Source organism: Moschus berezovskii, chromosome 13, assembly GCF_049115385.1.
Source record: "Moschus berezovskii isolate FMDL1 chromosome 13, NW_MosBer_1.0, whole genome shotgun sequence".
Taxonomy (NCBI): Eukaryota; Metazoa; Chordata; class Mammalia; order Artiodactyla; family Moschidae; genus Moschus; species Moschus berezovskii.
In genome coordinates, this window is record NC_142472.1 from 42,680,689 (window position 1) to 42,692,722 (window position 12,034).

At 40.2% G+C, this 12,034-nt stretch overlaps 1 protein-coding gene across 2 annotated transcripts in view; it reads left to right on the forward strand.

The window, feature by feature from the left end:
- The window catches only part of KLHL1 (kelch like family member 1), a 525,596-nt gene that overhangs the window by 180,836 nt on the left and 332,726 nt on the right, over positions 1–12,034 (forward strand). The window lies entirely within an intron of this gene.

The following is a 12,034-nucleotide window of genomic DNA, read 5'->3' on the forward strand; positions in this document are numbered from 1 at the left end:
AAGACTGACCTCTTCCAGTCCTGTGGCCACTGCTGAGTTTTCCAAATCTGCTGGCATATTGAGTGCAGCACTTTCACAGCATCATCTTTCAGGATTTGAAATAGCTCAATTGGAATTCCATCACCTCCACTAGCTTTGTTCGTAGTGATGCTCTCTAAGGCCCACTTGACTTCACATTCCAAGATGTCTGGTTCCAGGTGAGTGATCACACCATCGTGATTATCTTCGTCGTAAAGATCTTTTTTGTACAGTTCTTCTGTGTATTCCTGCCACCTCTTCTTAATATCTTCTGCTTCTGTTAGGTCCATACCATTTCTGTCCTTTATCGAGCCCATCTTTGCATGAAATGTTCCCTTGGAATCTCTAATTTTCTTGAAGAGGTCTCTTGTTTTTCCTATTCTGTTGTTTTCCTCTATTTCTTTGCATTGATCCCTGAGGAAGTCTTTCTTATCTCTCCTTGCTATTCTTTGGAACTCTGCATTCAGATGCTTATATCTTTCCTTTTCTCCTTTGCTTTTCGCCTCTCTTCTTTTCACAGCTATTTGTAAGGCCTCCTCAGACAGCCATTTCGCTCTTTTGCATTTCTTTTCCATGGGGATGGTCTTGGTCCCTGTCTCCTGTACAATGTCACAAACCTCCGTCCAGAGTTCATCAAGCACTCTATCAATCAGATCTAGTCCCTTAAATCTATTTCTCACTTCCACTGTATAATCATAAGGAATTTGATTTAGGTCATATCTGAATGGTCTAGTGGTTTTCCCTACTTTCTTCAATTTAAGTCTGAATTTCGCAATAAGGAGTTCATGATCTGAGCCACAGTCAGCTCCTGGTCTTGTTTTCGCTAACTGTATACAGCTTCTCCATCTTTGATTGCAAAGAATATAATCAATCTGATTTCGGTGTTGACCATCTGGTGATGTCCATGTGTAGAGTCTTATCTTGTGTTGTTGGAAGAGGGTGTTTGCTATGACCAGTGCATTCTCTTGACAAAACTCTATTAGCCTTTGCCCTGCTTCATTCCGTGCTCCAAGGCCAAATTTGCCTGTTACTCCAGGTGTTTCTTGACTTCCTACTTTTGCATTCCAGTCCCCTATAATGAAAAGGACATCTTTTTTGGGTGTTAGTTCTAAAAGGTCTTGTAGGTCTTCATAGAACTGCTTAACTTCGGCTTCTTCAGCGTTACTGGTTGGGGCATAGGCCTGGATTACTGTAATATTACTCTTTCAAAATCTGCACAGCAAGAAATTATATTCTAAGACATTAAATTCACTATCTTTTCTTTCTTATTTGAATATATTTGGAATATAAGTCTATGCAAAAGTAATAAAGTAAAAGTTATATGCAGTAATTTTAATTATAAATGTAATTGTCAAAGTGATTATCAAATTTAGTGTTTTTAATTAACAGTATTTTAGCTAGTACAGTAACTTTTAATTTGCTTAACCCAGCACATTATTTTATTTCACACAATAAAATTATCTGAGAAATGAAAAGTGGAAAACAATTATAATATTTTAACAAAGCTGTTATCACTGAGATATTTTTTTCCTTAATAGCAATTGGGTAATTTTGAATACATCTTATAAGGTGTTGATACACATAGTGATGTGATGCTGAAACAGATAATATTAATGCTATTAATTGCATTACATCATCAACAAGATAATAATAAAACAAGGAAAACATGAATGTGACAAGATAAAAAGCTATCAATTTTAATATCCTCAAATGAAAACACAATTACTATACAGTCCAAATGTAACCTTCTAAGTGCTTTTCTGTGATCCAAAAAGGGCCAGGACAAAAGTTTAAGCAACATAATTTTGGATGCTTAGCATTTCATTCCCATGCTCCTCTGTCTGTGGAATTCTCCAGTCAAGAACACTGGACTGGGTGTTCCTTCTCCAGGGAATCTTCCTGGCCTGAGGATCGAGCCTGGGTCTCCTTCATTGCAGGAAGATTCTTTACCATCTGAGTCACCAGGGAATCAGAGGTTATTTCATTGATTAGTCAAATGTTTTTATATTCCCATTTGTCATGGGAGTCTTTATTTTCTGATCTGACATTTTCCTATCTGTCAGATCTATACAAGTAATAGTTTCACCATTTCTAAACTTTTTCCATTCCCAGCCTCTCACTTATGGAATTCTATTTCCATTAACCAATCACTGGGTGATAAATTTCTGTTTAGAATAATGGTTTAAAACTTCTCACATACACCACATATGGGCCATTAAGTGGCCTTAAAAGTAGACCCCAGGTTAGTTATAATAAGTATGTGTAAACTAGTACCAGTGAGTAAAAGCTTTTGGATATGCTTTAATACCTAGAAATGGGTTTACCCAAATACAGGCCTTGATCTTCAGGTGGTTTTGTAGGTTTTATTTTCATTATGTCTCCTCAATCCAAATCATTCTCTTAAAACTCCCTGTATTAAATCTTATCTGGTCCAGATCTGTATAGCTTTCTCCCTTGATTACTATTAATTCAATAGTCTCCCTGTCTGCAATCTCTCCTCTTTCTGATCCATATATCCAATTTTCTCACTCCCTGGCTTTTAAATGGCTGATTACATAAAACCACTCTTTCCAAAGTGGTGCTCAAGCTCCATGAAATATTAATAGGGGTTATCCTTTGTGTCATTCTCCTTAAAAAATAAACACATATAACAAAAATTAAATTGTTTCAAAGATAAATGTATTTGGGTGAACAGAGCTAAACAAATTAAGGTCATTTTATTTATTTTCACATCCTTTGTTGGTTTTAAATGTAATAAGAATCTCTAAAGGGAGGCAGTAAATGGGGCATTTTCTTCAAATTGATCATCTTTATTTTGATCTAATGCTAAAAGTATTTCAAAAAATTTAGATGCAGCTTAAAAGTTGTTTATACTGGAAGAAGAAATGGCATCCCATTCCAGTACTCTTACCTGGGGAATCATATGGACAAAGATGCCCTGGTCACGGTGCAGGAGGCAACAGTTCATGGGATCACAAAGACTTAGCGGCTGAGCACACATGAAAATTGCAGCCTGAGTCGTGGGAACCTTAAAAGCTTCCCAGTGATTCTAATAATAAGCCTTTATTTAGCAACACTGCTCTAGAAGATATCTGTGCCTTTAGGGAAGAGCATTGTGATAGACTGGTGATATTTGTTCTCAATGTCAAAATGTTTAGGAAAATATTGTAAATGTCATCTATTAATTTTCTCACCTTTACTGTAAGACTAAATATTTTGGACCAAAAGGGCTTGATCAAAAAAGAAAAAATATTTTCTGCATCATAGTTATAGCCCTATATACAACAGAATTTAATGCAGTTAAGGAGTCTATTGTTTTCCAAACTAAAAATAGGGATGCATGTTCCCATAAGCATGTTTCATTTTAAAAATTGTTTATTTGGAAATTTAGTGTTTATACACTCAATCCTAATATATCCCTTCACAAAAGAATAAAATTATTTCTAATTTCAATTATACCTGAACTTTAGGGAAGTATATGAACAAATTCAACAGAATTTCACTGTTTGGCTGTGAATACTCAACTTGGCTTATTCCACCTCTGCTCCAAATATTCCTAACAAATATTTTTTCCCCTCAAATGATCTCATGTTAAGTTAGCATGAAAATGCTAATATTATTCTAGTTTGACACTACAAAAGATGCGGGTAAAGAAGTTGCCATTAAGATTAAACAGATTTTCAATGTAATTAGAACTTTTATTCAGCTTACATTGACTTTTGACAATTTTGAGTAAGTTTACGAGTCTCTCTCTCATTAAGGAAAAAAAAAATGTTGATTTGTCTTGATTTTACTACATGTTTCATACATCAGCTTATCAAGAAACTAATGCCTCAAAAAAAGATAGTTTATAATCCCTTTAATATGTCATTCAACAACAAAGCTGTATATTGTCACCCTGTTTATTTAACTTATATGCAGAGTGTATCAAATGGGTATATCTTTTCTTTTCTCCTTTGCTTTTCTCTTCTCTTCTTTTCACAGCTATTTGTAAGGCCTCTGAAGACAGCCATTTGGCTTTTTTGCACTTCTTTTTCTTGAGGATGTTCTTAATCCCTGTCTCCTGTACAATGTCATGAATCTCTGTCCATAGTTCATTAGGCACTCTGTCTATAAGATCTAGTCCCTTAAATGTATTTCTCACTTTCACTGTATAGTCATAAGGGATTGGATTTAGGTCATACCTGAATGGGCAAGTGGTTTTCCCCACTTTCTTCAATTTAAGGCTGATTTTGGCAATAAGGAATTCATGATCTGGGCCACAGTCAGAAGACGTGGCAAGAATACACAGAAGAATGATACAAAAAAGATCTTCATGACCCAGATAATCATGATGGTGTGATCACTCACCTAGAGCCAGACATCCTGGAATGTGAAGTCAAGTGCGCCTTAGGAAGCATCACTACCAACAAAGCTAGTGGAGGTGATGGAATTTCAGATGGGCTATTTCAAATCCTGAAAGATGATGCTGTGAAAGTGCTGCACTCAATATGCCAGCAAATTTGGAAAACTCAGCAGTGGCCACAGAACTGGTAAAGGTCAATTTTCATTCCAATCCCAAAGAAAGGCAATGCCAAAGAATGCTCAAACTACCGCACAATTGCACTCATCTCACACGCTAGCAAAGCCATGCTCAAAATTCTCCAAGCCAGGCTTCAGCAATATGGGAACTGTGAGCTTCCAGATGTTCAAGCAGGTATTAGAAAAGGCAGAGGCACCAGAGATCAAATTGCCAACATTCGCTGGATCATGGAGAAAGCAAGAGAGTTCCAGTAAAACATCTATTTCTGCTTCCTTGACTATGCCAAAGACTTTGACTGTGTGGATCACAATAAACTGTGGAAAATTCCAAAAGACATGGGCATACCAGACCACCTGACTTGCCTCTTGAGAAACCTGTGTGCAGGTCAGGAAGCAACAGTTAGAACTGGACATGGAACAAAAGACTGGTTCCAAATAGGAAAAGGAGTACGTCAAGGCTGTATATTGTCACCCTGCTTATTTAACTTATATGCAGAGTGCATCACGAGAAATGCTGGGCTAGAGTAAGCACAAGCTGGAATCAAGATGGCTGGGAGAAATATCAATAACCTCAGATATGCAGAAGACACAACCCTTACAGCAGAAAGTGAAGAAGAACTAAGGAGCCTCTTGATAAAAGTGAAAGAGGAGAGTGAAAAGGTTGGCTTGAAGCTCAACGTTCAGAAAACTAAGATCATGGCATCCAGTCCCATCATTTCATGGCAAATGAATAGGGAAACAGTGGAAACAATGTGTGACTTTATTTTGGGGGGTCTCCAAATCACTGCAGATGGTGATTGCAGCCATGAAATTAAAAGGAGCTTACTCCTTGGAAGGAAAGTTATGACCAACGTAGATAGCATATTAAAAAGCAAAGACATTACTTTGTCAACAAAGGTCCATCTAGTCTAGGCTATGGTTTTTCCAGTAGTCATGTATGGATGTGAGAGTTGGACTGTGAAGAAAGCTAATCGCTGAAGAATTGATGTTTTTGAACTGTGGTGTTGGAGAAGACTCTTGCGAGTCCCTTGGCCTGCAAGGAGATCCAACCAGTCCATCCTAAAGGAGATCAATCCTGGGTGTTCATTGGAAGGACTGATGCTGAAGCTGAAACTCCAACACTTTGGCCACCTCATGTGAAGAACTGACTCATTGGAAAAGACCCTGATGGTGGGAAAGATTGAGGGCAGGAGGAGAAGGGGACGACAGAGAATGAGATGGTTGGATGGTATCACCAACTAGATGGACGTGAGTTTGGGTAGACTCCAGGAGTTGATGATGGACAGGGAGGCCTGGCATGCTGCAGTTCATGGGTCGCAAAGAGTCAGACACAACTGAGCAACTGAACTTAATGTGGCCATAGCCTTTTTTAAGTAAGTAACTAAATGCTAATCCTGTGGGTAAGCTCAAAGTTGGAGAGTGAAGGGTAGCAGTTTGAAGAGACTTAAAAGCTTTTTGAGTCTCTGGGGACCCAGCCAGCTTGTCAGTTTCCTAAGTCTCAGTTGTAAGTTTATGTGAGAAACCATACAATTCCCCATAACCCAGAACCCAAAGAAGAAATAGCCTTAATGGCCAAGAATCCTATCAGTTGTCTTCACGTCATAGGCAGAGGATGATTTAGTATAGGTTTAACTCTAGAAAGTATCCTTCAAGTAAATGAATGAAAAATATATGTTTCATTCAGGAATTCAGACAATAATGCATAAACATTAGGCACTTATTATTCATATATCTTGACCTAGTCTCCCTTTATCATTTGACTTTTTTACACCCCATATAGGAGTGTTGTATGGACTGTTACAGGGAATTAATAGTCCTTGTTCCTTTAAATTTTCAATGATGGGTTTTAACCATTCCTTAAACTCAGGCTTTAATCGATACTGCTTTGATGTGGAAATAGGTGAGGGTCTTTGAGCTTGATAAGGAACAGTACTTTGTGTTCAACCCAGTTTTTCATCAGCCCACATTGTAGGATTTACATTTTGTGCAATTAAAAATAGTGGGTTCCATATTTGTGAAATCAGAGTTGTGGATCTTGTTCAGTATATCCCTCCCCAAAAGAGGTGAGGGAGTCTCTGGCATGATTAGAAATTTGTGAGAAAATAGCACAGAGTCCCAGTCACCACTTAAAGGATGACTGAAATAATAGCATTTGACTCATCCATACAGCCCATTACAGTAGTGGATTGGGCAGAAAGTGGACCAGGAGCTTCAGTGAGCACAGAGAAAGTTGCCCAAAGGCCCATCCAAAAGAAAATCAACTGATTGCCCATGCCCCCCTCCCCTTCCCCACCCCACTGCCACAGTTATTAAAAACCAGTATTCCTCAGGTGTAATTAGGATATGAACTTGTGTAGGCACCCCTGGGCATCTTCCATCTGGATTGTCTTGAGAGTCCGACCCCTGGGGCCTACATCTTGGAGGGCAGTCTCTTCTCTAATATGGTCCTTTGCAGACTGGATATTGAGTTAGGGTTGGCTTAGATGCTTGAGGGCAATCCCACTTGAGATGCCCTGCCTTCCCACAGTAATGAGAAGCCCATCCCTTTTCACCTTGGTTCCTCTGGGTATTTTTCCTCAAGCTGTTTTAGAGCAGATCTAACAACCATTATTGGTTGCCTGCTTCCTTTTTCCTCCTATTTTCCTCCTCGTATTTTCTACCATAATATACCATCTGAGTCAGCTGTAACAGTTTTTTAAAGACTGATTTGGTCCAAATGTCTGTTTTTGTAACCTACAACAGATATCTGGAGGTGACTGAGTGAGAAATCTATCTTTTAAGAACATTTCTCTCCATACTTTTGGGATCAATGTCACTAAGCTTGCGGAGAGCCTCTCGTAGTCTATCTAGGAATTTACCAGGGGTTTCCTTCTCTTCCTGTTCCGTCAGTCAACTTAACATAGCTTAAAGTCTTAGCATGTGCTCACTTGAGTCTTTGAAGAATACATCCTGCAAAGTGGCTCTGATTCCACCTTCCTTTAACTATGTTATCATCTCAGCCTGGCACCATTATAGGAACTGCCTAGCTCCCAGTAGGAAGGAGGGCTATTTCATGTTCCCTCTTTCCCCTTGTCTCACATTCAAGCCATTCGTCTCCAAAAGTTGCAGCTTCCCCCCAAACTCAAGCTTTTTGAGTCAGGGGTCAGTGACTGTCTCAAGACATACATTACATCTCTCCAAGTAAGCTCATAAATTTAGTTCCACAAAGGCTTCTCTGTACTTTTTGGATTCTCTAAATAGTCTCAACCACAATTAGTACTGTTTGAATTTTTACGAAGACTGAAACAACCCCTCCTGGAAGGGTGCCCTGATTCTCAGCCTGTTCAGTTGGGAGCCACAGATACAGGGGCAAAGTAAGAGGACAGGAGGGAGCTGAAGGTTTCACACCCAAGTCTGCACCCTTAGGACATAAGTCTGGCATGTCTCACAGAGAGATAAAGAGCAATACATGGCACTTCTACCCATTTCCCTTGTCTTCTACAGAACGGGTCTAGTTGTAAAACCATATCGTGATTAAGAGACCCTTGAGAGACCCTTCAACCAGCCAGCATTCCCCGCCTTCCAAAGTATACTGTGGCCACTCAGTATCACAAAGATCAGATGTGTCTTTTTTAAATTTGGGGAATCGAACTTGTCGCAGTTTTGAAACACATCTTAAAGGAGTGGTTCTGGAACTGCTAGCTCGCATCTGTAAGAGAGAAAAATGTGGCATCGATAGCCATGGCTTCTTTCTACCAGAGGCGACCCTCATTGCTCTAGATGGGGATGTAGACAGACTTTCCACTGAAGCTTTCCTTCCCTGGTCGGACTTAGTCTGTTCCTTACCGACACAGCCGCCTTACTCATCCCTCCTGGTTCTACCACCAAGGAGGGATGGAGATGCACCAGGGGTACACCTGATGGCATCCAAAATTTATTTCTAGTTCCATACCACCACAACTTTTTCTTGATTTGCCAGAGTAGTTTCCCAGAAAGTTTCCCAAGCTAGTACTACTAGGGAAAGCACCAGTTTTCCATGTGCCCATTGACATTCCTGTGTACAGTTCTGACCGCAGTAGAAGTGATGAGTCATTGCCACATCAGTAAACCACTGGAGAGCTTTATCTAGTCCGCTAAAATATAGTGCTACCCACAAAAGAAGCCCACTGTACTCCCAAACTTGGATTCCTGACCTATGTTCTTAGACACCTCATGCTCGCTAGCAGCACTTTCATATAGTTTGGAGGCACAGCTATGACAAAGACTCACTAGTTTCACTTAGGTCTTAAACATGATCCTAGAAAGTCTGGGTTCCCATGAGTACCAAGCTTGGGGTCTAAGTAAAAGTGCGTAGTTAATGGCATGAATCACAAGTCCCTTGAAAGGCTATGATCCGACAGATTAAGTTCAGTTCAGTTCAGTTCAGTCGCTCAGTCGTGTCTGACTCTCTGCCAGGCCTCCCTGTCCATAACCAACTCCTGGAGTTCACTCAAACTCATGTCCAGCCACTCAGTGATGCCATCCAGCCATCTCATTCTCTGTCGTCCCGGCTCCTCCCACCCACAGTTCCTCCCAGCATCAGAGTCTTTTCCAGTGAGTCAACACATCGCATGAGGTGGCCAAAGTATTGCAGTTTCAGCTTCAGCATCAGTCCTTCCAATGAACACCCAGGATTGATCTCCTTTAGAATGGACTGGTTGGATCTCCTTGCAGTCCAAGGGACTCTCAAGAGTCTTCTCCAGCACCACAGTTCAAAAGCATCAATTCTTCGGTGATCAACTTTCTTCACAGTCCAACTCTCACATCCATACATGACCACGGGAAAAACCATAGCCTTGACTAGATGGACCTTGGTTGGCAAAGTAATGTCTCTGCTTTTTAATATGCTATCTAGGTCGGTCATAACTTTCTTTCCAAGGAGTAAGCCTCTTTTAATTTCCTGGCTGCAATCAGCATCTGCAGTGATTTTGGAGCCCAAAAAAATAAAGTCTGACACTGTTTCCACTGTTTTTCCATCTATTTCCCATGAAGTGATGGGACCAGAAGCCATGATCTTCGTTTTCTGAATGTTGAGCTTCAAGCCAACCTTTTCACTCTCCTCTTTCACTTTCATCAAGAGGCTTTTGAGTTCCTCTTCACTTTCTGCCATGTCATCTGCATATCTGAGGTTATTGATATTTCTCCCGGGAATCTTGATTCCAGCTTGTGCTTCTTCCAGCCCAGCGTTCCTCATGATGTACTCTGCATATAAGTTAAATAAGCAGGGTGACAATATACAACCTTGACGTACTCCTTTTACTCCTTTTCCTATTTGGAACCAGTCTGTTGTTCCATGTACAGTTCTGACTGTTGCTTCCTGACCTGCATACAGGTTTCTCAAGAGGCAGGTCAGGTGGTCTGGGATTCCATTCTCTTTAAGAGTGTTCCACAGTTTATTGTGATCCACACAGTCAAAGGCTTTGGCATAGTCAATGAAGCAGAAATAGATGTTTTTCTGGAACTCCCTTGCTTTCTCCATGATCCAGCGGATGTATGCAATTTGATCTCTGGTTCCTCTGCCTTTTCTAAAACCTGCTTGAACGTCTGGAAGTTCACGGTTCACATATTGCTGAAGCCTGGCTTGGAGAATTTTGAGCATGACTTTACTAGCATGTGAGATGAGTGCAATTGTGTGGTAGTTTGAGCATTCTTTGGCAGTGCCTTTCTTTGGGATTGGAATGAAGACTGACCTCTTCCAGTCCTGTGGCCACTGCTGAGTTTTCCAAATTTGCTTGCATATTGAGTGCAGCACTTTCACAGCATCATCTTTCAGGATTTGAAATAGCTCAACTGGAATTCCATCACCTCCACTAGCTTTGTTCGTAGTGATGCTTTCTAAGGCCCACTTGACTTCACATTCCAAGTTAGGAATCAGCAAATAACCACTAAGGGAAAAGCAGCACACGATAGTGGCCATACCTGAACTTTCCTGCCATACCTGAACTTTCCTGCCTTATGGTCCCACATTTGCCCTCAAGTTCTGACTACCTTTGAGGCCAATATCCATTCTTCCACCAAACCTCATGGTACCACCATAAGTTCTGCTTAGTTGCCATGTTATTTGCTTCTTAGGTTCTCAGACTCCTACTTGATGCTGCTTATAATTGGTAGAAACCTTGAGGAGGAAAGAAAAAGTTGTGTATAATTTTGAGCTGACTTTCATGAGTTTACCTTTATTCTAGGATCATATTCTTTCAGATACTAGCTGCCTTAGAAGCTATAAGTATATTCCAGTAGTTATTTTGATATTTTAAGTAACTTGTTTTCTGGTGTTACTGGTGAGGGGTTTAATTAGCAACAAGTTATTGCATTGTAACTGGAAGTAAAATACTCCATGTAACTTTCTATCTTGAAATACGTCATTTATTTCCTTATTAGTGTTATGCATCTAATACAGTTTCATTTTTAAATTGTTTTAAGAATTTATTATCAGAACACATAACTGAGTCTGCTGGTCCTATCATGCATGTATATTGAGAGTGTTCTATATATAAAACATGGTATCTTAATGTCTTTATTGTGAAACAGCTTATAATATTATTAGATATAAGAGCCAAAATTAAGTATCATGGATTTTGTGAAATCCCAAAGCTCGATACGGAGAAGGCAATGGCACCCCACTCCAGTACTCTTGCCTGGAAAATCCCATGGACGGAGGAGCCTGGTGGGCTGCAGTCCATGGGGTCGCTAAGGGTCGGACACGACTGAGCGACTTCACTTTCATTTTTCACTTTCATGCATTGGAAAAGGAAATGGCAGCCCACTCCAGTGTTCTTGCCTGGAGAATCCCAGGGATGGGGGAACCTGGTGGGCTGCCCTCTATGGGGTCGCACAGAGTTGGACACGACTGAAGCGACTTAGCAGCAGCAGCAGCAAAGCTCGATAAGCACAAACTGGAATCAAGATTTCTGGGAGAAATATCAATAACCTCAGATATGAAGATGACACCACCCTTATGGCAGAAAGTGAAGAACTAAAGAGCTTCTTGAAGAAAGTGAAAGAGGAGAGTGAAAAAGTTGGCTTAAAGCTCAACATTCAGAAAACTAAGATTATGGCATCTGGTTCCATCACTTCATGACAAATAGATGGGGAAACAGTGGAAACAGTGGCTGACTTTGTTTTTTGGGGCTCCAATATCACTGCAGATGGTGACTACAGCCATGAAATTAAAAGACGCTTACTCCTTAGAAGGAAAATTATGATCAACCTAGACAGCATATTAAAAAGCAAAGACATTACTTTGCCAACAAAGGTCAGTCTAGTCAGGGCTATGGTTTTTCCACTGGTCATGTATGGATGTGAGAGTTGGACTATAAAGAAAGCTGAGCCCTGAAGAATTGATGCTTTTGAACTGTAGTGTTGGAGAAGACTCTGGAGAGTTCCTTGGACTGCAAGGAGATCCGACCTGTCTATCATAAAGGAGATCAGTCCTGGATATTCATTTGTAGGGCTGATGTTCAAGCTGAAACTCCAATAT